The sequence below is a fragment of the Alligator mississippiensis genome, chromosome 3, assembly GCF_030867095.1.
Source record: "Alligator mississippiensis isolate rAllMis1 chromosome 3, rAllMis1, whole genome shotgun sequence".
Lineage (NCBI taxonomy): Eukaryota > Metazoa > Chordata > Crocodylia > Alligatoridae > Alligator > Alligator mississippiensis.
In genome coordinates this window covers 239,427,453-239,450,792 of record NC_081826.1, presented here as the reverse complement: position 1 = coordinate 239,450,792, position 23,340 = coordinate 239,427,453, and the positions used below count along the sequence as shown (strand labels likewise).

Below are 23,340 nucleotides of genomic sequence, written 5' to 3'. Positions count from 1 at the left end.
TGTATTCTAATTCGAGCCCCATTATTGGTTTACGTTAAATTATTCCACGGAGCCTAGCAAACATGTGAGTGAGTGTATTCAGAGCTCTTTACCGGACGGACTTTCTCCGGTTGGTCCGACAGGCTCGCGGTTTAGAGCCTCCAACCGGATGGGCTAGAAGAGTGTTCCCGGAAGAACTCTAGTCCGCCTCTCTTCTTTTCTATCTGCAACTGTAACTCAAGCAAGTTTTTCAGCCTGCACTGGGACCATCTCGGTGTAAGTAAACAATCTTAAAATCAACCGTTAAGTGTCTGTGCCTAATTCTAGCTCGGCGACCTCCCTCTCCGACCCGGCCTGCCCGGGCTGCTGGCCACAGCCCGCGTGCAGAGAGACGAAAAGGGCCCGGGCCCTGACCCGGCCCGCACATGGCGACGAGGATGGGATCAGGAGAGGGCTCGCTAGAGTTAGAATTAGTTGAAAACTGCCCTTGGAAAAGTGGGAGACGCGATGTAGCAAGTGTCACAGAATTGGAAGCGCACATCGCGTACCACCAGGCAGGCGGAACGGGTGAGAGGTTTATCAGCGGACGCCTTTCGCTAAAGGGAGAAGAGGGAGCTTCCGAAGACAGAGCCCTAGAAGAGAAAGAGGTGTGTCTTCACCCTGCGGCGTTTGGTTGTATCATGAGCGACGAGCGGGTCCTGTACAGGCCCCTCGGTGCTGTGTCCCTTGCCAAAGTCGACCCGGCGAGCGCGGTGGGCCCGACCCTCACCCGGGAATGTCCCCAATGCCTGCGATGTGCTCGGGGGAATGAGGAACCGGAGTCGATCGTCCGGTTCCCTCCTCTCATGGTGGCTAGATTACGGGGTCGCGATCTTCCATCCGAGCTCCGTGAAGATCTGGAGACGGAGAAGCGCCCCGCGGATGAAAGAACGGCCTTGCGGTACGACAAGGGGGGAAAATTCAGAGCAACTTTCCGTACAATTACTGATTTAATGGTAAAGAATTTAAGTTTAACAGCCCAGCTGCGTATGGCCGTTCAAGCGGTCAAAGAAGCGGCTGAGAGAAGGGAGCCTGAAACGCCAGCCCAAGATGGCGCCGAGCAAGAGGGAGACCGTGTGGAAGAACCGGAAAAGAAGGGTGGAGCTTCGGAAGAGCCCGCGAGAGTTCGGTCAGCGACTCCGCCCATCAACGCAGTGTCGTCGCCGGCAACCCCGCCTAGCGACGCAGCAACGCCTCTACCGACCACGCCTTCCTGCCGACGAAGGAGAGAGTCAAGCGGAGGAGTGCATCCGCCCCTCCTGCCTGAAGCAGTAACAGCAGCGGTGACTCCCGCGGCAGCAGTTCAGCCTCTGACAACATCAACTCCCGAAAGAACAGCTTTTCCTACAACAACAACGACTGATCGAACTGCTATTGCCTACTACGCTCACACCAGAGCTGAGTTGCAGGATTTATGTAGAGCAGCTTTTCCTACAGCCACGGTCAACCAGGCAACTGATGAGCGAGATGTCGTCACCAATCGCATCCGTGCTTGGATGGAGTTACAGCAGCTGTACAAGGAATCAGAAATGGAGTCTGATGAAGCCATAGTCTCATGGCTGGAACTCATGTCCATGGAGCTTGAGCTTGACCCACCGCCCTATGGTGTATAAAAACTTTGTAAATATTTCATTACCTAGAAGAACTAGACGATGGCTCCTCAACGGTTTCATCTAGTTGAGTGTGCAAGAGAGGGTAGTTTAGAATAGCAAATATCTGTATTATAGGTTTTAAAAATAATAGTATAGTTCCATGGAAACTTCGTAAATATGTTAAAATATGTTAACTCATTTTCTGAGAGTTTTTGTTTACAGATCCAAGATTCAAAGTGCGTGGTGAAGAAACCCCAAGAAGGATAACATCATCGAAAGAAGTGAGGGCCTGACGTGCGACTTCGCCATGACGCCCACTGAAGCCCTGATCGTACAATTTGTTGTTATGAATCTAATCATGTGTATATGTATTTGTACTGGTTATTATTTGATTCGATCCCTTGAGGACGAAATTCTTATGTTGGTAAATTTTGTGTATACTCGTTTAGTTCAGAGACCCGTGGCAAGAGCTCTTAATAACTCGAGTCATGAGCGCGCTGTTTAATTTTGCTGTGCCTTCAGCAAGGGGGGATGTCACAACCCAAGTTGTGAGTTTTTGTTTTGTGTGCTTCGGCACAGCTAAATTGCTCCCCGCTAAATTGTTCCCGCCAAATTGCAGCTTCTTTGCACGGTGGAGTTTTCTACTGCAACAGAGAACCCCAGGTGCAAAAGAAGTTCCCGCCAATTCGTAGCTTTCTTTGCAGTGTGCATTTCTAAGTTGCAGCACGGTGATGCACGTTGCAAAGAGTTCCCGCCATTTGTATTCTAATCCGAGCCCCATTATTGGTTTACGTTAAATTATTCACACGTGGCAGCTAGCGATTGGCCTGCTAGCTGTATAAAAGGCTTGTGTGGTTTCCGCCCTAGCTGGAGGACTCCACGAACACCAGGAGAAGGAGACTTCGCGCTGTGTGAAGATCTCTAAGCGCTGCGGATCCTCACGGACCCAATGCATTTCAAGCAGGCAACAGAGGTCTGATCAACCTCTAGCCTCTCCCCGTCGCCGAACAATCCTAGACGTATCCTTCCCTGCGCGCCAAAGAGACGGATCCACGGAGCCTAGCAAACTTCGTGTGAGTGAGCGTATTCAGAGCTCTTTACCGGACGGACTTTCTCCGGTTGGTCCGACAGGCTCGCGGTTTAGAGCCTCCAACCGGATGGGCTAGAAGAGCGTTCCCGGAGGAACTCTAGTCCGCCTCTCTTCTTTTCTATCCGCAACTGTAACTCAAGCAAGTTTTTCAGCCTGCACTGCGACCATCTCGGTGTAAGTAAACAATCTTAAAATCAACCGTTAAGTGTCTGTGCCTAATTCTAGCTCGGCGACCTCCCTCTCCGACCCGGCCTGCCGGCCACAGCCCGCGTGCAGAGTGACGAAAAGGGCCCGGGCCCTGACCCGGCCCGCACACAAGTGAGTTATGAACCTAGTGCAGACAGAAGCAGGAGAAAAGACAGGTTCAACCTGTTCAGGGTCAAACTTGACAGATACCAGCTTCAAGTGAACCCTAACTGTCAGTGCAGACATATCTTAAGTTTCCACCAGTAGAATCACATAGACACCTAAATATTTGCTGCAGACAAGTCACCCAAGTTCTGACATTCCTGAGCAGTTTGGGATTATAGTTCACACCTTAAACACAAATGGGAGTTTCAAAATAGGCATTCACTCACCTAATTTGCTTGTGGGGCCCAACTTGGTAAAGATTCCCAAAGTATGCTTATCCTTTTTTGCAAAGTAAACCAAAAGGTGGTGGTGTCCTCTCATATCCAGCAATTACTGGATTTAGCTAAAACACAGTACAGCCAGATTCAAACCCTCCTGTTCCGCCTAATTTGGAGCAGAAATTTTAATACAAATCTGCAAAGTGCACCCTGATGAGTGTCCTTACTACTGGGCTATAGTGCAGTCTCTCATACTGAAGCTTTCTTTAAAGAAAAAAAAAAGCTTTGGGCTAAGGATAGAGTAAGAATAATTGCATAGCCTGCTCCAATGAATAGTTAAGCCTTTTTTTAAAAAAAAACCATAGAACCATCATAGAGTCTAATACCTTGTGTGGATTTAGCACTCTATCAATAGGAAATAATTTCTGCAATTCACAATTTGAAAAATTGATATTGGCATCAAAGTCAATTTTCATTCATAAAGCAAACCAATTTTTCACATTATTACAATAAACAGCTCACCACCTTCCTGGCAAGAAAGCAAAGTGATTATTCTTGCATGTCTTTGCAAAACAATAAAAATGTCAACAGGCAAACCTGGCCCCAATGTAATGTTTAACTGAAGTGGTTATGTAGGGCATTTTTTAAACTGACCATCTTTGGCAATTCGGTACAGCTGTTGCATATTGCATACGTCACAGCTCATAATGGTCTCACTTTCCTCTTGTACTGCCATTGCTCATGTCCACCTGATTATCTCACCTAAAACTTGGATTATAAATTCCTTTAGCAATGATCACCTTTATATCATATGTTTGCACAGTATCTCAATACAACAGATTCCTGGCTTCAAGATACTACCATAATATAAACTGTAAACACCATGTAATCTATTACTCCAGTTGAAATTCTTGTCTACTTGGTACACTTCTAAAAACCCCCTTGCAGAATTTATGGATGTGTAAATATTCAAGAGTGAAAAAGAAACAACAACAATTTGCTTACGTGGAATTTCTCTCCTCCCCCACCTCTAGAAAAAAATCTTTAAGTCTAGCTAACCCTGCCAAATATTGCAAAAGTATTGGCCACAGCCATCTATACTTGAAAGCATTCATACATTTCCTGATTCTGCATCACAGTATTGTGTTAACAAGACAAACTCTTATACTGTTGTTAATATATCATTCAGGTAAGTGTATTTCAGTTTTGAAAAGTACTGTATTGGAAGGTTTTTCAGTGATCAGGGCTTATTGGTACCCCAGGACAATCACTTGAATATTTGTTTTGGCCTCAGAACTGTCAGGAGAGGGAGGACTTAGGAAGGGATCCATTAAAAAATACCTGCAGATATTTAAGGGAAAACATGGGCAGATCAACTGCAGATTTTAGAAGCGAGGTCAGCACACTGAAACCAATTATAATGATTCTAGCAGTACAGCCATCCTTTAAAAATGCATTTTGCAGTTATAGAAAATAACTGGAATAATGGAGTAGCCCCAATGTCCATTAGTAATACATGCAGCTTAATACAATTTAAAAAATTGAAAACATATATACTATTTTTATCAACATAGATAAAGCAGTTTTTCCTAAATGTTTACAGTTTGATAGATACGAAACACATGACTATAAAACCCTGCATGTAATTGGATACAGTGTTCAGTTCTGTAAAGTTACTAAAAAGACTGCTTAACGTAATTAAAAGAAAGTTGCAGAAAGTCACCACTATGCTCCTTATAATGAAACACAAAAGATGCATCTTTACATGTACTGTCATCATAGCCAGTCAAATAACCTTGCCTTTCACAAAATGATTTCATAATCATATATTCCACAAACTACCACTAAAGTGATATATAATTTAAAAAGAATGAGAGGAAGCATGTAATTTTATTAAATTATTTCCTTTTGATACCACAGCAACAACAGGAACAGAAGCAACATTTTACTGTGTTGTATGCCCTTAAGCTTTTCTTCCATTACGGTCAATGAATCAGCACAAACAAATCGAATGCAACTTGGAACAGGTTTGTCCTTTCTGATGAAAAAAAAAAGCCATTTCCCGTACATCTGGTTAGATATCACATTTAGTATTACAGTACGGATGGAAATGACACATTTTTACGTTGGGTGTGCACATAAGATTTATTGTAGTGAAAGTGACATACAGATTAAGTTAGATCCAATTCTGAGACCACATGCAGTAAAACAAAGTCTCCATTAAAATGTCCGTGTTATATGTGAACCAACGAAATAAATATCTGAAAGGCCCAGATGCTCGGTGTGCATTTTCAACAATTTGGGCAGGGGTAGTTCCTTGCTCAGAATTGTCATTGCAATATTTTTTTTCTTCTCTCTATTCTGTTCACTTGGTTCTTCCAGATGAAATGCTTGGTTATGGTAAATCAGTAGACATAAGTGCAAGTTCTCATGTGTCCACTGGGCATGAAGACAAAACCATTAATTCTACTTAAATGGATCATTCAACAAACAACAGTGCTATCTGGTAGTTTACATCCACTGATAAAACCAATAACCAACACATCAACTGCTACAAACGCTGTGAACTAATAAAATTAAAATGATCCTGGGGCTTGTAAAAGAATAATGTAGCCTGTTAGTAGCCGATTCATGCACTAACCTTGAGTGACACTACTTTTAAAGAGGGACAACTGGTGTGGGGGGGTGGGGAGGGAAAAGACACACATACACAACAGAAGGGGTATGGTGGCATGCACACATTCATGTGGAGCCAGGCAGGGTGGTGAAGAGCTGATCCTCCAGGTAAGTCTATGGGGGCAGGGAGCAGAAGGCCGGGGGGGGGGAGCAGGGGCACAAGCAACACAGTGGGGTGGGGGCAGGGGTGGCGCATGTGCCTGCCCCAAATTTCTGTACTCACAGTGGGGCATGGGGCTGCAGCCTGGCTGGACTAGCCCTGGGCAGGAGCCACCTCTGCAGCCCAGCGGGTGGGAACTAGCATGGGAGGGAGCACCACACTGCCATTGATGCCAAAGTGAGGTACAGTGGCATTGAGTTGTGCCCCCACTGCTGCTAGGCAGGCAGGGGTGGCCCCACCTTGGCATCCATGGCAGTGCAGTGCTCCCTCCCACATCAAGTCCTGCCCTCTAGCCATGGAGACAGCTCCTGCCCAAAAATGTGGGGGGGGTCATGTCCCCCCCCATGATCTGTGCCCATATTCCCCCTTTCCCACATACTCACCCCATTTCCCAAACACTAGGGGCTAGGGGAGACTGTGAGTTGGAAGTGAAGGGCACTGACAGGGCCAGGAGGCTGTGGATCAGGAGTGAGGGGAACTGTTAGAGCTGGGGGGACTGTGGCTTGGGAGTGAGGGACAATGGCAGGGGCAGGACACCAGCATATCAGGGCTGCTCAGTGCCACAAAGTAGTGGGTGGGGAGGTGGGGGGAAAATGACAGCCACATCTGGACCCATGTCCTGGTGAGTGAAAGGGTCAGGGGGAGCTCTGATTTTTCATGATAAAAAAAACCCCACAAAATTAAACACCAAAATATATAGGTATTTAGAATTTGTTTTATTATAAAGATTGAGGCACTGGTAGGCTTCCCATTTGCGTTAAAATTATAAATACATTAATAAAACATTGTATTCAACTGATACCTAGATAAAGATATAGAAACAGATACATAGCGACATTTCATTTTGTTTGCAGAAAAATGTGGATATTGGGGGGTTTTAAAAAAGAGAAAACCAGAATCTCTGGCCATGACTGATAAAACAAGCAGGAAAAGAATCTAAAAAAATAAAATAAAATAAATCAATGGACAAAAATTAGTGGTTAAAAAATTCAGCCTAAAAGGTGAAGAAAAATATGGGGATAGTCCGTTATAGCCACTTCTACCTCCTTTCAGAGAGCTTTCACAAGAGACACTGGGGACCAAAAATGGCAGAAAACAAGGCTAGAATTTTCTGGGTTTTCCCTGCAGTAAGAAAGAAAAAGGCTGACAACATTTCTTCATTCCAGAGATTTAGCTCTTCACTAGTTGTCTCGACCTTCAGGATGCCCAGACCAGCATATTGTTGAGGATATCCAACATGCCAGCCTGGTACCTAGAACATCCCATTGTAGGTCAAAAGGCCTTTCATTATCAGAACTGTTAAACCTTCAGCCATACTTCCTTATTCCTTAACCACAAGGGCAGGAGCTGAGCTTAACAACAAGTTACACAAGCAGCCATAGTGCAAAATTATCAAACTGTGTAATAGCTAAGGCTAAGCTGAAGTTTTTAAGCCTGTTGTCAAGCAGAAAAGATATAACAGAATATCACCTTGTATGGACTTAAGTGAAATGCAAGTAGGAGTGAGTAAAGGGAGGGTTTAAGCCAATAGACACAGAGGAATTATCATAAAGCATGATTATGCATTAAATAAAGTAAGGAAAGCTAATAAAAGGCAGGGGCGTAAAAAGTGTAGTTGGACATGCCTTCAAGACTACTGAAATTGTAAGGTTCGACCTAGAAACTACTATGCTAAGCCTAAGCAAAAGTGAATGTTATGTGACGAATGCCCATCTGCAATAATAAGGAGCAGACAGTCTTAGATAGAGGAAGCTTGAAAACAAAAACAGAATCAGAGGTACTGGAACAAAGAGCTCATTAAAATACTAAAAAATCACACCCCTAGGCGGGGAAGATATATGCTAATGAAACATATATGTATGTTAATGAGATACATAGCTAAAACACAGGTATAGAGACATGCTCAGTAAAGAACTCCTTGCATCACTCCTTTATAACCAATTAGCAAACAAGGATGCTTATGAAGATTCAAACTCTTGTATATAAGGGGCTTAGTATTGCATATCTGCTGTGCTTGTTTTGTGAAATTATTCCGCTTGCACCTTTTACTGCTAGCAATAAATCTTTTTTATACTTTCACCCCTGGTATCTTTATTGGCCTTTGCATACCGGGCACGAACCCAGACTTGAGCTGGGGCTTAACAGTTTTTGGCGACCCAGATGGGACTGCCTTAGATAAGCTTTGCCCGGACTAACTGACGACCAGCTGATCTGCTTTTCCTTATCAAATGTCGGGCGCGCCCCGGGATTTCTTTTCCCGGTGAGACTTTTGTTTCAGGAGGAGCTGGATCGCTGAGGCGGCAGTAGCCTAAGGGTGCAACGCCATAGAGTGAAAGTATCAGTAACAGGCACCTGGGTGAGAGGGTAGAAAGGGCATAAGGCCTACCGTCAGTACGTCTGCCTGGGATTATCTCTGTAAGTATTCTGTCTGGCCCGAGTCCAAGACCAGTGATTTTTTCCCTTGTGAGGACAAGGACTAAGAACAGATCCCTGGATCCCAGGTAAGTCGGACGGTCAGAACCCGGAAGGCAGCCCTGAGATGGGTACTATTAACAATAAGGTTAGGAAATGTACCCCCCTCTCTTGTGTATTGGGACATTGGGCAGAGTTTGGTGAGGATCCTATGACTAAGAAGAAAGCTAAATTCTTCTGTGAAACTGCGTGGCCACGCTATCAGCTAGATGATAAAGAATATTGGCCTCGGGAGGGAAGTGTTAATTATAATACCATCTTACAATTGATTTTGTTCTGCCGGCAGAATGGTAAATGGGAGGAATTGATGTATGCGCAAGCGTTTATGTCTCTTTGTAGAGATAAAAAAGTTTTGGAGGAATGTGGATTGGGGGAGGGAGTTGGGATCTGTGAGATGGCTGTGGCTCGACCAACTGCAAATCCTGTCCTGGACTGTCCGGAGCCGGAGGCTCCCCCCCCTCTGTTGCCTTTACCTTATTCTCTTCCTCTTCCCCCTCCTCCTCCTGATTCATCTGATTCCTCGTTGACATCTGCTCTTCCTGCTTCTTCCCCCCCTGAGGCAGAAGTTGTGAATACTCCCCGACCCAGGGATCTGGAACAGCGCCAACCATGGCCGTCAGGTGCTTGGCAATCTCCAGACTGCCCGACTTCTCCTGATATAAGCCCGGGAGGAGGGTGGAGAGTACAGTTAGAAGCAGACTCCAGGGTTAAGAGAAAACATCACAGGAAATCTGATCCTGGCTGTGGAAAGGGAAATGGGGTATTTCCCCTAAGAGAACAAGTGGTACCCGGGCCTCTCGAAGATGACGGTGAGCCAACCTACCGTCGAACCTTTGTGCATGTTCCTTTCAATACCTCAGATTTGTATAATTGGAAGAACAATAACCCCAGATTGAGAGAGAATCCTGAAAAGGTACAAAACCAGTTTAAAATGATTTTCAAAACCCATAACCCAACTTGGGCAGATGTTCAGTCTCTTTTAGATATCCTGTTGACACCAGAGGAAAGGAGAATGGTAGTGAACAAAGCTCGTGAGTACGTGGAAAAGGAAATTCCTGCAGGGAACCTGCAAGGAAATAGAGACGATCATGTCCCCATCCAGGAGCCAGATTGGAAACCAGACCAAGATATGACCTCCATCCGTGCCTATCGAGAATATATCCTCCGAGGATTGAGAGATGCTGTGAAAAAACCTCAAAATCTCAGTAAGGTGTATGAGATTCGACAGGAGACTAATGAGACCCCGAGTGCTTTTTTGGAAAGAATTTACAATACTTTCAGGCAATACACTCGTGAGGATCCGGAGGATGCATCGAACGCTCGCATGGTAACTATGATCTTTATAGGTCAGAGTGCACCAGACATTAGAAAGAAATTGCAGAAGACAGACGGAGCAACAGGTATGCCTATTTCCCAACTAGTAGACATTGCCTACCAAGTATTTACTAACCAAGAAAGTGTTCAGGAAAAGAAACAGGACAAGAAAGAGGAGAGAAAGATGAAAATGCAGGCAGCCCTAGTGGCAGCTGCAATCACGGGAAAACCTAGAGATGAGGGATCCTGGAGACAGCCGCAGAGACGGGGTCCATTAGAGAAAGATCAATGTGCCTTTTGCAAACGAAAAGGACATTGGAAGCGGGAATGCCCTTATTGAAAAGTTGGGGAAGGTGAAAAGAAAAAAGAGGAGAGCAGTGGATTGTTCGCTTTTGGAAGGGATTCAGATTGAAGGGGACCGGAGGCCCGGGAGGGAAAGATAACCCAGATCCCAGTGTCCCCTGACGAGCCTCTGGTTAAAATGCAACTAGGGGACAGAGATGAATTGGTAGATTTTCTCGTTGATACAGGTGCTGCCCATTCTGTCTTAACTCAAAAACTGAAACCTTTAAGTAAAAAGACTGTGCCGGTGGTAGGGGTTACAGGGAAGGCAGTAACACGACCCTTCCTACAGCCAATGACCTGTAATCTTGGGCAGGCCGAAGTTACCCATCAATTCTTGTACATGCCAGACTGCCCCGTTCCCCTCCTCTGTAAACTGCAAGCTACATTGTCGTTCCAGGATGGGCAAATGTTTTTAACAGTGCCTCCTGAAAAGGGGTGGCATTTGCAGGCTTGCCTTCTCGGCCTTCTCCAAGAGGAGAGTACACCGGATATTCCTCAACCCCTGCTCGATGCTGTTGTTCCATGGGTATGGGCAGGTCACCGACCCGGGAAGGCTAAAAATGTTGACCCTGTGAAGATTCAACTCTTGCCAGGGGCCCAGCCTCCATGTGTGAAACAATATCCAATGTGGATGGAAGCCAGGAAAGGACTGAAGCCATTAGTTGAACGGTTCCTGGAGTATGGCCTTCTCCGTGAATGTACATCAGCTTTTAACACACCCATCTTGCCTGTGAAGAAGCCTAAGAGTAATGAATATCGTTTCGTCCAAGACTTGAGAGCTGTAAATAAAGTGGTTGTGAGTATATACCCGGCCGTGCCTAATCCGTACACCTTGCTATCTGCTTTGAACCCAGATCATAACTGGTTTACAGTTATTGATTTAAAAGATGCTTTCTTCTGTATACCGGTAGAGAGGGGACCTCAGGAAATATTTGCATTTGAATGGGAAGACCCAGATACTAGCATTAAGACTCAGTTGTGCTGGACTGTTTTACCCCAAGGATTTAAAAACAGCCCAACCCTATTCGGCAATGCATTAAGCAAGGATTTACGCAGGCTAGAATTGCCACTGTCCTGTGCTCTTTTGCAATATGTGGATGACTTGCTTTTAACAGCCACCACTGAAGCAAGCTGCCTGGAAGGAACAATTTGCCTCCTTAATTTTCTGGGTCAACAAGGATATCGCGTTTCCAGAAATAAAATGCAGCCCATATCCCAGAAAGTAACATACTTAGGATTTGAATTACAGCCTGGTCAGAGAGCCCTGTTGCCTGAAAGAAAAGAAGCTATATGCCGGCTGGCACCCCCAATAACAAAGAAACAACTACGAGGATTTTTAGGTACAGTAGGTTTTTGCAGGATTTGGATCCCAAATTTTGGGGTTATTGCAAAACCTCTATATGAGGCAACACACGGAGATGAAAAGGTACTCGAATGGACTGAAGAGTGTGAGCAAGCATTCTGCCAGTTAAAGCAGGCTCTCATTGAAGCACCCGCCTTAGGACTACCGGACATGAGTAAGCCTTTTTCCCTTTTTGTGCATGACTGAGGTAGGGTAGCCGTGGGAGTCTTAACACAGAAATTGGGTAGCTGGCAACGACCAGTGGCATATTTTTCAAAAAAATTAGACTTTGTGTCATGTGGATGGCCTGCTTGTCTCCGGGCTGTTGCTGCTACCTGTCTGCTAATACAAGAAGCTGAAAAATTAACCCTAGGCCATGAAATGATTGTATATGTTCCTCACGCAGTACTTATAGTCCTGGAACAGAAAGGCGGGAACTGGTTAACTCCGGGACGAATGGCTCGATATCAGGCCATCCTCCTAGATAAGCCTGAAATAAAATTGGCCATTTCTCGCAATGTAAATCCAGCAACACTGTTGCCATCTATGGGTGACACACCAGATCTTGTGCATGATTGTTTGCAAACATTGGAAACTGTTTATTCTTCAAGACCAAATTTGAGAGACAGACCTCTTGAAAAAGCTGACCTGGAGTTCTACACTGATGGCAGCTCGAGTATAGAGAATGGAATTCGAAAATCCGGATACGCTATCGTGACTACACAGAATGTGATAGAAGCAGGACCTTTAAACCCATCTGTTTCAGCTCAAAAGGCTGAACTCATTGCTATGACTCGGGCTTTGCAATTGGCGGCCAACAAAACTGTCAATATTTATACTGACTCTAAATATGTTTTCCTTGTTTTACATGCTCACGGAGCGCTATGGAGAGAGCGAGGTCTACTTGATTCAAAAGGAACAGGCATTAAGCATAGCAAGCAGATAAAAGCCCTCCTCAAGGCAGTCTGGGAACCAAAAGAGGTAGCGGTAATGCATTGCAAAGCACATCAAAAAAAAAAATTATGATCCCTCCACAAAAGGTAATCAATTTGCTGACGCTACAGCAAAGAAAGCAGCTAAAAAACCTCAGACAGACTTGCTGCCCGAAGTAAGTAATCTGTTACCTCTCCTCCCAGACTTATACCAGCCTGTGACACCACAGTACGGGGAAAGAGACAAACAATTGACAAGAGAGTTTCAAGCAAAGAAGGGGGAGCACGGGTGGCTAGTAGCAAAGGATGGCCGCATTATCATCCCAGCTGCCTGGGTTCATATGGTAGTGAAGAGAGCTCATCATAGCACCCACTATGGACCCAGGGCCCTGATAAGGTGGATCAGTCACTATGTAACTGGAGTGGGATTAAGAGAGGCTGCCAAGAAGGTATCAGAGACATGTGAGGTCTGCCAGAGAAATAACCCAAAAGGAGGGAGAAAAGAAACTTCAGGACATCAGAGAATAGGCAATGGGCCAGGAGAAGAATGGCAGGTGGATTTTACTGAGTTACCCCGGCAACAGGGGATGAGATATCTCCTTGTCTTTGTGGACACTTTCTCTAATTGGGTTGAGTGCTTCCCATGTCGGACTGCCCAAGCCCGAGAGGTGGTCAAGGCACTCCTACGAGAAATCATACCTCGCTTCGGACTTCCAAAAGGAATAGGGTCAGACAATGGCCCACATTTCATTGCACAAATTACTCAGAAGGTTTCTGAGTTCCTGGGAATCAGCTGGCATTTACACACCCCTTGGAGACCCCAGTCCAGTGGAAAGGTGGAACGTATGAATCAGACCTTAAAAAGACACCTTGCAAAGATTTGCCAAGAAGCTCGACTCAAATGGCCAGAGGCCCTACCCTTGGCCCTGTTACGAGTAAGGGTCGCACCACATTCTAAATTGGGATTAAGCCCATTTGAGATAATGTATGGTAAGCCTTACCCTCTGAGTCTGCCCATGGGTACTGAACAACAGTTACATGTTTTAGGAGAGGGAATGATTAGAGAATATGTATGGTCTTTGGTTTCTGTTTTGTCTTCCATCCATCAGCAGGTACGGGACGTGCTGCAGACACAGAACCAGTCTCCTGCCCCGGAAAATCGATTATTACCTGGGAGTTACGCTCTTGTAAAAGATTGGAACGAGGAACCACTTCGAGCCAGATGGAAGGGCCCATATAGAGTATTTTTAACGACCCCGACGGCAGCAAAGCTCGAAGGAATCAAGACTTGGATACATTCCAGTCGCCTAAAGCCAGTGGCTGAACCAGAACAAGAAGAAACTCCTGCAAACTCCGGGACCGGAGGCAGAGAACAGTGGAAGGTGGAGCCAATAAGGGACTTAAAATTCCTATTCAAAAGAAAGGAACTTTGAATAATTTGTCAATCTTTGATCAAGTTTTACAAGCCTTATTATGAAATTGTTCAAGGTTTTAGTGTGGGGCACCCTGATCTGTCCACTCCTACTTATAGGAGGGGAAAATCTTTTACCACAAGAATTTGACCCTCAGGAAAATGTCTGGATTTATCTGGCCTGGGAAATATTAAATAGAACAGACTTCTGCTTAGCGGGAGGGATCAATGCTCATCTGGTTTTTACCTCATGCTTAACTGCAGTACCTACCCCTTTGAAAATTTTACAGAATTATACTATGCTGAAAGATGTAGAGAAGGAAAATACATATCAGGATATATATAAGTGGGGGACTATTGTAAAAGAGAAAAGCAGAGACATGTTTTCTGTACGGGTTCAGGCAACAGCTAATGGTTCTGAATGTTTCTTAATAGTGAATTGTACCAATAATTGCTTTGAATTGAACCAAGGTAGAAAAATCTTCTGTAATAAGACCAGTCAAATATCCTATGTATACACACATACCATCCTTCCTCGAGGATGGTTTCTGGCCTGCGGGAGAATGATATATTCATACCTTCCAGCAAATGCTACTGGGGGACCATGCACCATTGCCTGGGTAACTGCAGCTCTTCCAAGGAAATCTGACCTAATGCACACTGAACAAACCCCTCTTGGTGGGAGGTTTAAACGAGCATACACTACTCTCACTGCTGATTGTGACGAGAATGATTCCCCTGGACTACTATCTAAGGCAGAATACATAGCATTAGCTGCATCTATGGTGGGGGTTCCGGGTCTTGCTGTAAGTAATAGCAGAAATCTTAATGCAGTGGCCTGTGTTTTAGCAAAAGGACTAAATGCTACATCTCGAGCGCTCTCAGCCTTGAATGCTGAACAAAAACAACTAAGGGACGCTGTCTTAGAGAATAGAGCCGCTATTGATTATCTCTTGTTGCGACACAATCTGGGGTGTGAAACCTTAAAAGGAATGTGCTGCTTCAACCTCACTGATAATTCTGTGCTAATTGAAGACAAAATTGGTGCCTTACAACGATTGACACAGACGTTGAAAGAATCATCTGGCTTAGACTTTTCCTGGTTAACTTCCTGGCTTCCCAATTTTGGATGGTTGAAACAGTTATTTTGTATGGTTGTTCTGTTTTGTTTTATAGGGATTATGGTTTGTTTCTGTATCCAATGTATACCTGTTTGTATCACATCTATCTTCAGGCCTAAGGTAAATCAAATGATTTTGCAAACAAAGAAAGCTGAGAATACTAGATTTGTGTTAAGTCAAATTGAATGGAGCAATCATAATTAATAATAATTATGAATGCTCCAGAGGAGGGAAATGTAAGGTTCGACCTAGAAACTACTATGCAAAGCCTAAGCAAAAGTGAATGTTATGTGACGAATGCCCATCTGCAATGATAAGGAGCAGACAGTCTTAGATAGAGGAAGCTTGAAAACAAAAACAGAATCAGAGGTACTGGAACAAAGAGCTCATTAAAATACTAAAAATCACACCCCTAGGCGGGGAAGATATATGCTAATGAAACATATATGTATGTTAATGAGATACATAGCTAAAACACAGATATAGAAACATGCTCAGTAAAGAACTCCTTGCGTCACTCCTTTATAACCAATTAGCAAACAAGGATGCTTATGAAGATTCAAACTCTTGTATATAAGGGGCTTAGTATTGCATATCTGCTGTGCTTGTTTTGTGAAATTATTCCGCTTGCACCTTTTATTGCTAGCAATAAATCTTTTTTATACTTTCACCCCTGGTATCTTTATTGGCCTTTGCATACTGGGCACGAACCCAGACTTGAGCTGGGGCTTAACAAAATGACGTATTTTCCCGTGGAGCCTATGGGCTGCCTGATCAACACTCTTGGGAGAGGGCATCTACTTAACATGGTAACTAACTTATTTCTTATTAATGTATTGGGTTCTTTCTTAGTAAGTGTGCTTTATAAGTAAAACTTTTGTTCTGGCTTGTATGGTCTCAACCCTGACCATGCCTTAGACACAACTGTTCAGGTAACACTGTTCTTCACTTGATCCAAGACTAGGTACCACCATCCAGCTCTGTCCAGCCTGAGAAGGATTTGTAAAGGAAAATATAACATCCCAGACCAGAAAGACAGCCCAACTTTCAGAACAGCAGCTGAAATAGACAATCAAAAACCAAAATATCCATCCATGACTGACCAGCTGCTTTCTATCCTGAGAATGTAGCAAAACCTGCAATTCTCCCACCTTTTACAATCCCATCTATTCTCCACCTTTGTGTGTACCTGCTTTATCAAAACAAGAAAAGAAATGACAGCTCACATCCATTGATACAGAATTCAGTTAATTCTTTTCCTCTCCATTGTATAACAGAATTAGAGACTTTAACAGATAATATCCTTCTGAAAAAGGGATTCTGATAGATCTTAATTAAGTTTATCTTCCATAACTGCTCAGTTTCAAATTGCTTTGTATGCTTTGTTCTTGATCCTTCTGTATCCTAATCAATTATTTTCCAGGCTTTGAAGTTAATTTTCTAATGCAGTTCCCTGGGAATAAGTATGCTGAGATATCTGTACTATGAACCCCAAACTATGCTTAGTTGGTTCATGTTATACAGTGGCAGGGTCACACTAGCACCTTTGACTTCAAAGACCCATTTATTCCATTTAAATCAATACAAACAATGCTGCCAAAACATGTTCTGCCTTCCTGTCCCAGTTCAGTTCAGTCTCTGGAGAGGTATGTGGAGGGGTGCGGGCATGGTAGCACCTGCCCTTCCACTGTGCAACACACTGAGCTCTCCACCCACGAGGCCAGCAAGGGACACCTGAGGAGGTCAGATAGGGAGCAGGTACTAGAAGAAGGGACCCACCTTTTGTCACTGCCAGTGCCAGGAATGGCTAATCAGGCACCCTGCATAGCCATTCCCTGCAGCTGGAGCAGGCTGGCAGAAAAAACCCAAGGAGATGGACAAGGAACAGGGGCTTGCCCTCCTCCACCATTCCCAGACCAGCCCAGCAACCTGTATAGCCACTCTCTCCAGCTGAAGCCCCTAGGAACAAGTGCAAAAAGGGTGGGAACCTAACCACCACCATCCCCAGCTAACCTGGATGTAGAAGGAGCCAGAGGGCCCCTGCCCCACTCCAACCATGGGCTGCAGGAAGCAGCTGCTCAGCCAAGGGACAGTAGCAGCAGACAATAGGTCCCCCTCTCCTGCACCTGCTCCCTGCCCACCTCCTCCCCACAACAGGTCTGGAGGCTCTGGGTATACCTGGGCTTCCATCCTTCCCATGGTCAAGTCACATCCTCCTATTTAAAATCCTGGATCTGCCTATGGGTATAGCTGAATCCTTAGCTTCAATAAGCATTTCACTGCTATCTGCAAGGAAGTGCAGCACTGAACGCAGAAATGGTTAGCAAGTTCCCTTTTCCTTATAAAATTAAACAGAAAAACTTGAAACTTGGTAAGTGAAAGGGTGGGGGGAGAGGAGAGCAGGGAGTATTTTATGTTAGCCTTTAAATTTCTGTTGTTTCCATTCTATGCATTTAAAAAAATTTTTGCAGGCCTCTCTCTCTTGTATGTCCAACACATGACATCAGAATTTTTAGGATTATAGAACTGCCTTTCAGCATCAGATTAAGTGATGATAGAATGGCACTTTACTGGCCAGGTGCCAAAAACTGTGGCACTGATGTAAGACACTTGTCTAAGCAGGCGTGAATAAGAGTTGCTGGCTCAGTTTTGTGTGAATGTGATGGCACTGCTTTGTACTGATCTTTATGTAAAACTAAAAGTGCAAGCAGGTGCAATAGCAAAGAACAATTTATGATGTTTCTCTCAATGTTTTATCATATAAATCCTTTCCCAGAGTGTATGGCAGGTCCATTTCCCAAGACAAATGATGTACATACAAACATACTAGCTGGAACGCTTAAATAAATTCAGTGCTACTTTTTTCTACAGCTGACAGTTGATTCTGGCAACATACAATTACAGACTGTATTATGCAGGAAATTGCTACAAACAGGTCGGTAGTCTGGTCATTGCAAACCTTGGGAAATGTCATGGCAGAATCCTGGCAGAAACATCTGAAATCACCGAAACCAGGACAATTACCATTAGAAATCACAACTGTTATCTCAGCTACTTTTGCAAAACAAGGTCTATGCACTAAAGGAAGGAACCTAGACTCTAATCATTTGAAAACATAAAACCACTTTCCTCAGTACACATTTTTCTTCCCTTTACCTGGATTCCTCAAGGACTTTTATAGTACCATTATATAATTTTAAATATTTTAGTAAGCAATTGTTCATAGCACATCACAGGCAGATTTTGTAATGGCAAGGGGAAGAATTTATGGGCATTTTGGAATGACTAAGATTTAAGACGCAGAGAGAGCAACTGTTTCATACCCCAGCTTGAGGAGCCTACTCTAGGTATTGGACACTGCAGTCAAAGGACAAAGAGAATAAATGTTTCCTTTTACTTTTTTATGCCACAGCAAAATGCTATATATTCTATTTAAGCCATGAGTTTTTATTTTGTTCATTTTCCCCAGTCTCAATCAAATACTAATATTAAGAACTATTTCAAAGCTAGGCAGTTACTAAGCTCTTCTTTAGTCTTAAGTGACTGATGGACACACAACACTATAAAGCAGGGTTTTGCATAAATGATACTTTGAACAGCTGTAGTAAACAGTAATTCTAGTTTAGATGATCCATAAAAGCACAGTCAAAAACTTCCTCAAGCTTAGGGCCCATTTTTCAAAGTTTTGAAAAGATAGCAGACCTTCCTGTCAAAGCCATTTGCACCCTATGTGTCATCTGCAGTTCTGTACATAGGGCTGATACGTTGATAGCATCTTCACAGTCAATGTGTCATCTGCACCATAGAACTGTGTAGCCAGCCACCATATGTTTCCAATCTGCATGCCAGGCAAGTCAAGCATCTGAACACTGAAAGAGATCATGATTCTATGTAATTGTACTGATTTCCCAGGGAAAATCCTATAGTTTTTGGACCCCCTTTTTTGTTTCTACACTTGTAAATTATAAGAGTATTCATACCGGTCTACTGCATTAATAAGATGCTATAGTGTACCAGACTAACAACTTCAACAGATTATCAGTTACCATGCCAATTGAACTTGCTTTGTTACTAAATTTCTCAAAAAAATCTTAGAGCTGAGGCTTCATCAAGACTACATTTCTGTGATTAGTGTTTCCTCAGTTCTTATAATGAGCTTTTTATGCTCTAGAAAGAGGCAACATCATGCATATGCATTTCGCCTTCCACATTACCCTGAATACTGCCAATTTCCATGGTGTAGCAATGCTATTTTTGTAAGCATACAATTTAAAACCCAGGAAAGTAAACTAACTCCTATGACATCCTGAAACAAACAGCTTTCACTTTAAAAATATGCAAAGATTATAACAAACAAGAGAATCAAAACAAGGATCAAATCTTCATAGTTCTTTAGGATTAAATCGCCTCAGTTGTAAGCATACATTCAAACAATGTCTGTGCCAAGGAAGAGGGAGAACAAACATCTAGTCCCCTACAAAAGCACAAAGATCCCGAAAACAGACAGTGACAGCTCCATTTCCTCCTCCCACTGAGAGATGATCCCATTTAGTTTTCATAGGCTCTCCTGATTAGGCTCCCTTCCCCCTATAGGATTATTGCTATTTTACATCTTTAGCATTGGCCAACTCTTCTTTTATTCTTCCTCTTACGTTGTAAATCACAAAATTGTTCTATTTTTCTGACTGTACCAAAGAGAAAACAGGAAACCATCCCTACATGTTTATTTTTTCCATTATAAAGTAGCCTGTTTGGTCCTGGAGAATTTAAAGCTATTCCCATGGTACAATCAAAGAAAACTGTTCAGCTAAAACTTAAATCACAGCCTGAAGAAAATTTCCCAGCTTCTGACACAAACAGCAGTCTAGAACTCTAAATATGTATTGCAGGGACTCGTATTATTGAGTAGTACAGAAAAGCTGCCCTTTCCTAACCATTTCTAACTTTCTGCCTGACCTCTGTATCCCTTATAAGTAGTTATTAGTAGTATTAGGTAAGTTCTTATATGACAAGCCCTTTTTTTTTATATTGTAAATAATGTTTTGTTAGATGTGTATTAATTTTTACTGTTCTATATTGTATTATAATTTTTGTATTGATTTGTATCGTTTCATATGGATATTGTACGGTTTAGGCCTGTTTTTCTAAGCAAACCAAAGTAATGTCAAGTTTCCGTTTTGTATGTCAAGCATCCATCTTATCTCCTCTGCCCGAGCATCCCCTGTGTTGTAACTGTGTGACTCATGTACCCCTCCCACGTAAACTGGTTCCCGGATGAATGGAAGTGATTGGGAATGATTGAAATACAATGGTAGCAGGCCTCTATTGAATGGCCTGTAACGACTGGGCCATCACCTCGCATTGATTCATCCAGGAACCACAGACCTCACCCAGGAACAGAGACAAGAACCCAGCATTTGAAAGACAAAAGACCCTGCAGAACCAGCAACTCTACCATTGTACCCCATCATTACAGACACCCGAAACTGCACACCCCTACCTGGAGCACACATGCTCAGTACACCAGGGGCTAACCCTTCCCTAGGCATGCCTCCTGTCACTAGGGTCACACAAGGTCTGCCCTTATAAAAAGGAGCAGTGAATACAGACCCAGTGGGAACGCCATTTCTATCTGAACCAGACCAGCTCCACATCGCACTACCTATCTACCCCAGAGGCCCTGCTGGTGACCCCCTCTGGACAACACCGAGCTGAAGGAAACCCCAACTGGCCATCGAGGACCAACTTTCAGCCTGGGATAGGTAGATATCACCTGCACATTTCCTCCTCCAATTTGGACTCTCTCTCTCTCTCCTCCCAGACTTCAGCCCCTGCACCAAGCCTCTTTAACTCCTGCTGCCATTTTGTGTGTGTGTGTTTGTGCGTGCGTGCATGGGCAAAGGAACCGTAAGATATTGTATCACCATCTCCCCTGTTCAATAAAACCACTGTCATTTGTAACCCTGAGTTGGGTCGTATTTTACTGAGCCCCAGTCCCTTCCCCATCTTAAATTCTGGTCTCTGTCTCTCTCTCTCAGCTTTCCCCACCTTTTCCCTGCCACCTCTCAGTGCCTCTCTGTCCCTTCTCCGCTTCCCTGCTGCAGCCTCTTGGCCCCGTTGCTGTCTGCCATCTCTCAGCCCCGCTCCTGCTGCTTTTTGCCTCCTCTGTCCCTTCTCTGTTCCCCTGCTGCAGCCACTTGGCCCCGTTGCTTTCTGCTGTATCTCAGTCCCGTTCCTGCTGTCCACCACCTTCTTCCCGCATCTGTTCACAGTCCTTCCCACCATTTCTGCCGCTTCTAGCCTCCTGGCCCCGTTTCTGCTGTCCAGCGCCTCCTTCCCGTATCTTTCCACAGCTCTTTCTGCCACTTTTAGCCTCTCAGCCCCACTCATTTCTGCCTCCTGCTGCCTCTCCCCACTCCCTCTCTCTCCGCCTTCTGTTCCCAACCTTTCCTGCCCACCCCCCCACCCCCGTGTTCTCCAGCTTTCCCCCACACCCTCTCTAGCCACCCCTTCTCCGCCACACAATACTCTGGCCTGCCACCAACTTCCCCACAACTCCTTCAGGCTGCCACGCAGGTTTCCCAGCAGCCAGAGCCCTTCTCCAGCTCCCAGCACCAGCAGCCCCTCTCCCTGTAGCTTTCTGAGCTCCCCGGCAGTCCCTCTCTAGCACCCCTGGTTCCCAGAGCCAGCCCCCAGTTTCCTCCACACCCTTTCTAGCTCTCCTGCACTTTCTGTCCCAGTTTACCTCTCCCCGCCTACCTTTTGGCTCCCCTGTAGCTCTGGATTCAGTCCCAGCCTCTGTGCCGGCTTCTCTCCAGCATCACTCCTCTGTTCTGCATGCCTTGGGCATTGTCCTTTAATCAGTTACAGTCAATTAACCTAAAGTAACCCCCAAGCTTCAGTTCTTCAGCCCAGCTCTCTCTAGTCCTTCAGTCCTGTCATGACCCAAAGGGTATGATTTTGTGTGTGCTTCGGCACTGCAGAATTATTTCCCACCACGAGCAGCTGTCTTTGCATGGTGCAATTCTCAGTTGCAAAGAGAAAACCCCGGTGGCAAAGGAGTTCCCGCCATTCGCATGCAAATTTGTTTCCCACTATTGGCTGTTTCTAAATTATTCCCACGTGGCAGCTAGCAATTGGCTTGCTAGCCGTATAAGAGGCTTGAGCGGTTTCCGCCCAAGTTGGAGGACTCCACAACCATCTCGTGGAGGAGGAGAAGGAGAACTTCACATCTTGTGAACAACTCTAAGCGCTGTGGAGCCCAACAAACCCAGCGTGTGCCTTAAAGAGGATACAGGGGCCTGATCAACCTCTAGCCTCTTCCCGTCACCGCCTGATCCCTCTATGTACCCTTCCCTGCGCGCTCGGTCCACGGAGCCTAACAAACTTCATGTGTGTGTGTATCCAGAGCTCTTTCCGGGTTTAAGAGGCTCGAGTTTTCTACGGGTCTTGTTCGAGCGAGTTTCGTAACTGCAACTTAAGCAAAGTTTTCCCTGCCTGCACCGCAACCATCTACGGTGTAAGTAAAATAATCTTTAATCAACCGCTACGCGTCCATGCCTAATTCTAGTCTGCCGTGCCGAATTCCCCGACCCACATGCCAGGGCTGCTGGCCACAGCCCGCCGCGCACCCCCGAAAGCCTCGGACCGCTCCCGGCCTGCACAACTCCCAGCAACTTTCACTCCCTACACTTCCACTTTCTTGCCTTAACCTTTCCTCAGGTATCCCAAGTACACCAAGCACATACATATCACAACACCCAAGTTAGGAACTCACCTATGTGTACATGTAGGTGAGTGGTATGTATGTGAACTGATATACATATACGTCACTGTATGCATGATATACGAATTAGCGATCCGTGTGTGTGTATTGGGTGTGCAGGTATTGATAATTGATTCTGGTCTAATTTTTGGTCTGTATAGTGTGTGTAGGTGTTTGAACTGGTGACAGGTGTGCACAGGCTTAGGCTGGTAATTGACTCTGTGTGTGTGCGTGTGTGCGCACGCGCCTAATTGATTTCTGTGTTTGTGTATGTGCAATTGTACACTGCGCCCTCCTGCCTAGCAGCACAATTTTGAGATCCTGAGGACTGACCTGACCCCACAGGGCAACAAACTCAGGTGTAGAAATGACTGATAGTGACTTATTGGAGGCACTGACAAGACACTTAAGACTAGATTTTGTTATATGAAGCTGACTAAGAGATGTACATTTACCTGTAATGACTACAGGGCTAAAGACACAGTATCTTTTGACTATTTTTGCCTAATATGTTGTAATTTTTAAGCTTTATG

At 44.6% G+C, this 23,340-nt stretch overlaps 1 protein-coding gene across 3 annotated transcripts in view; it reads right to left on the bottom strand.

The window, feature by feature from the left end:
* Positions 1–23,340, bottom strand: part of MCTP1 (multiple C2 and transmembrane domain containing 1) — a 559,099-nt gene that overhangs the window by 522,569 nt on the left and 13,190 nt on the right. The gene's annotated exons all lie outside the window — the stretch shown is intronic.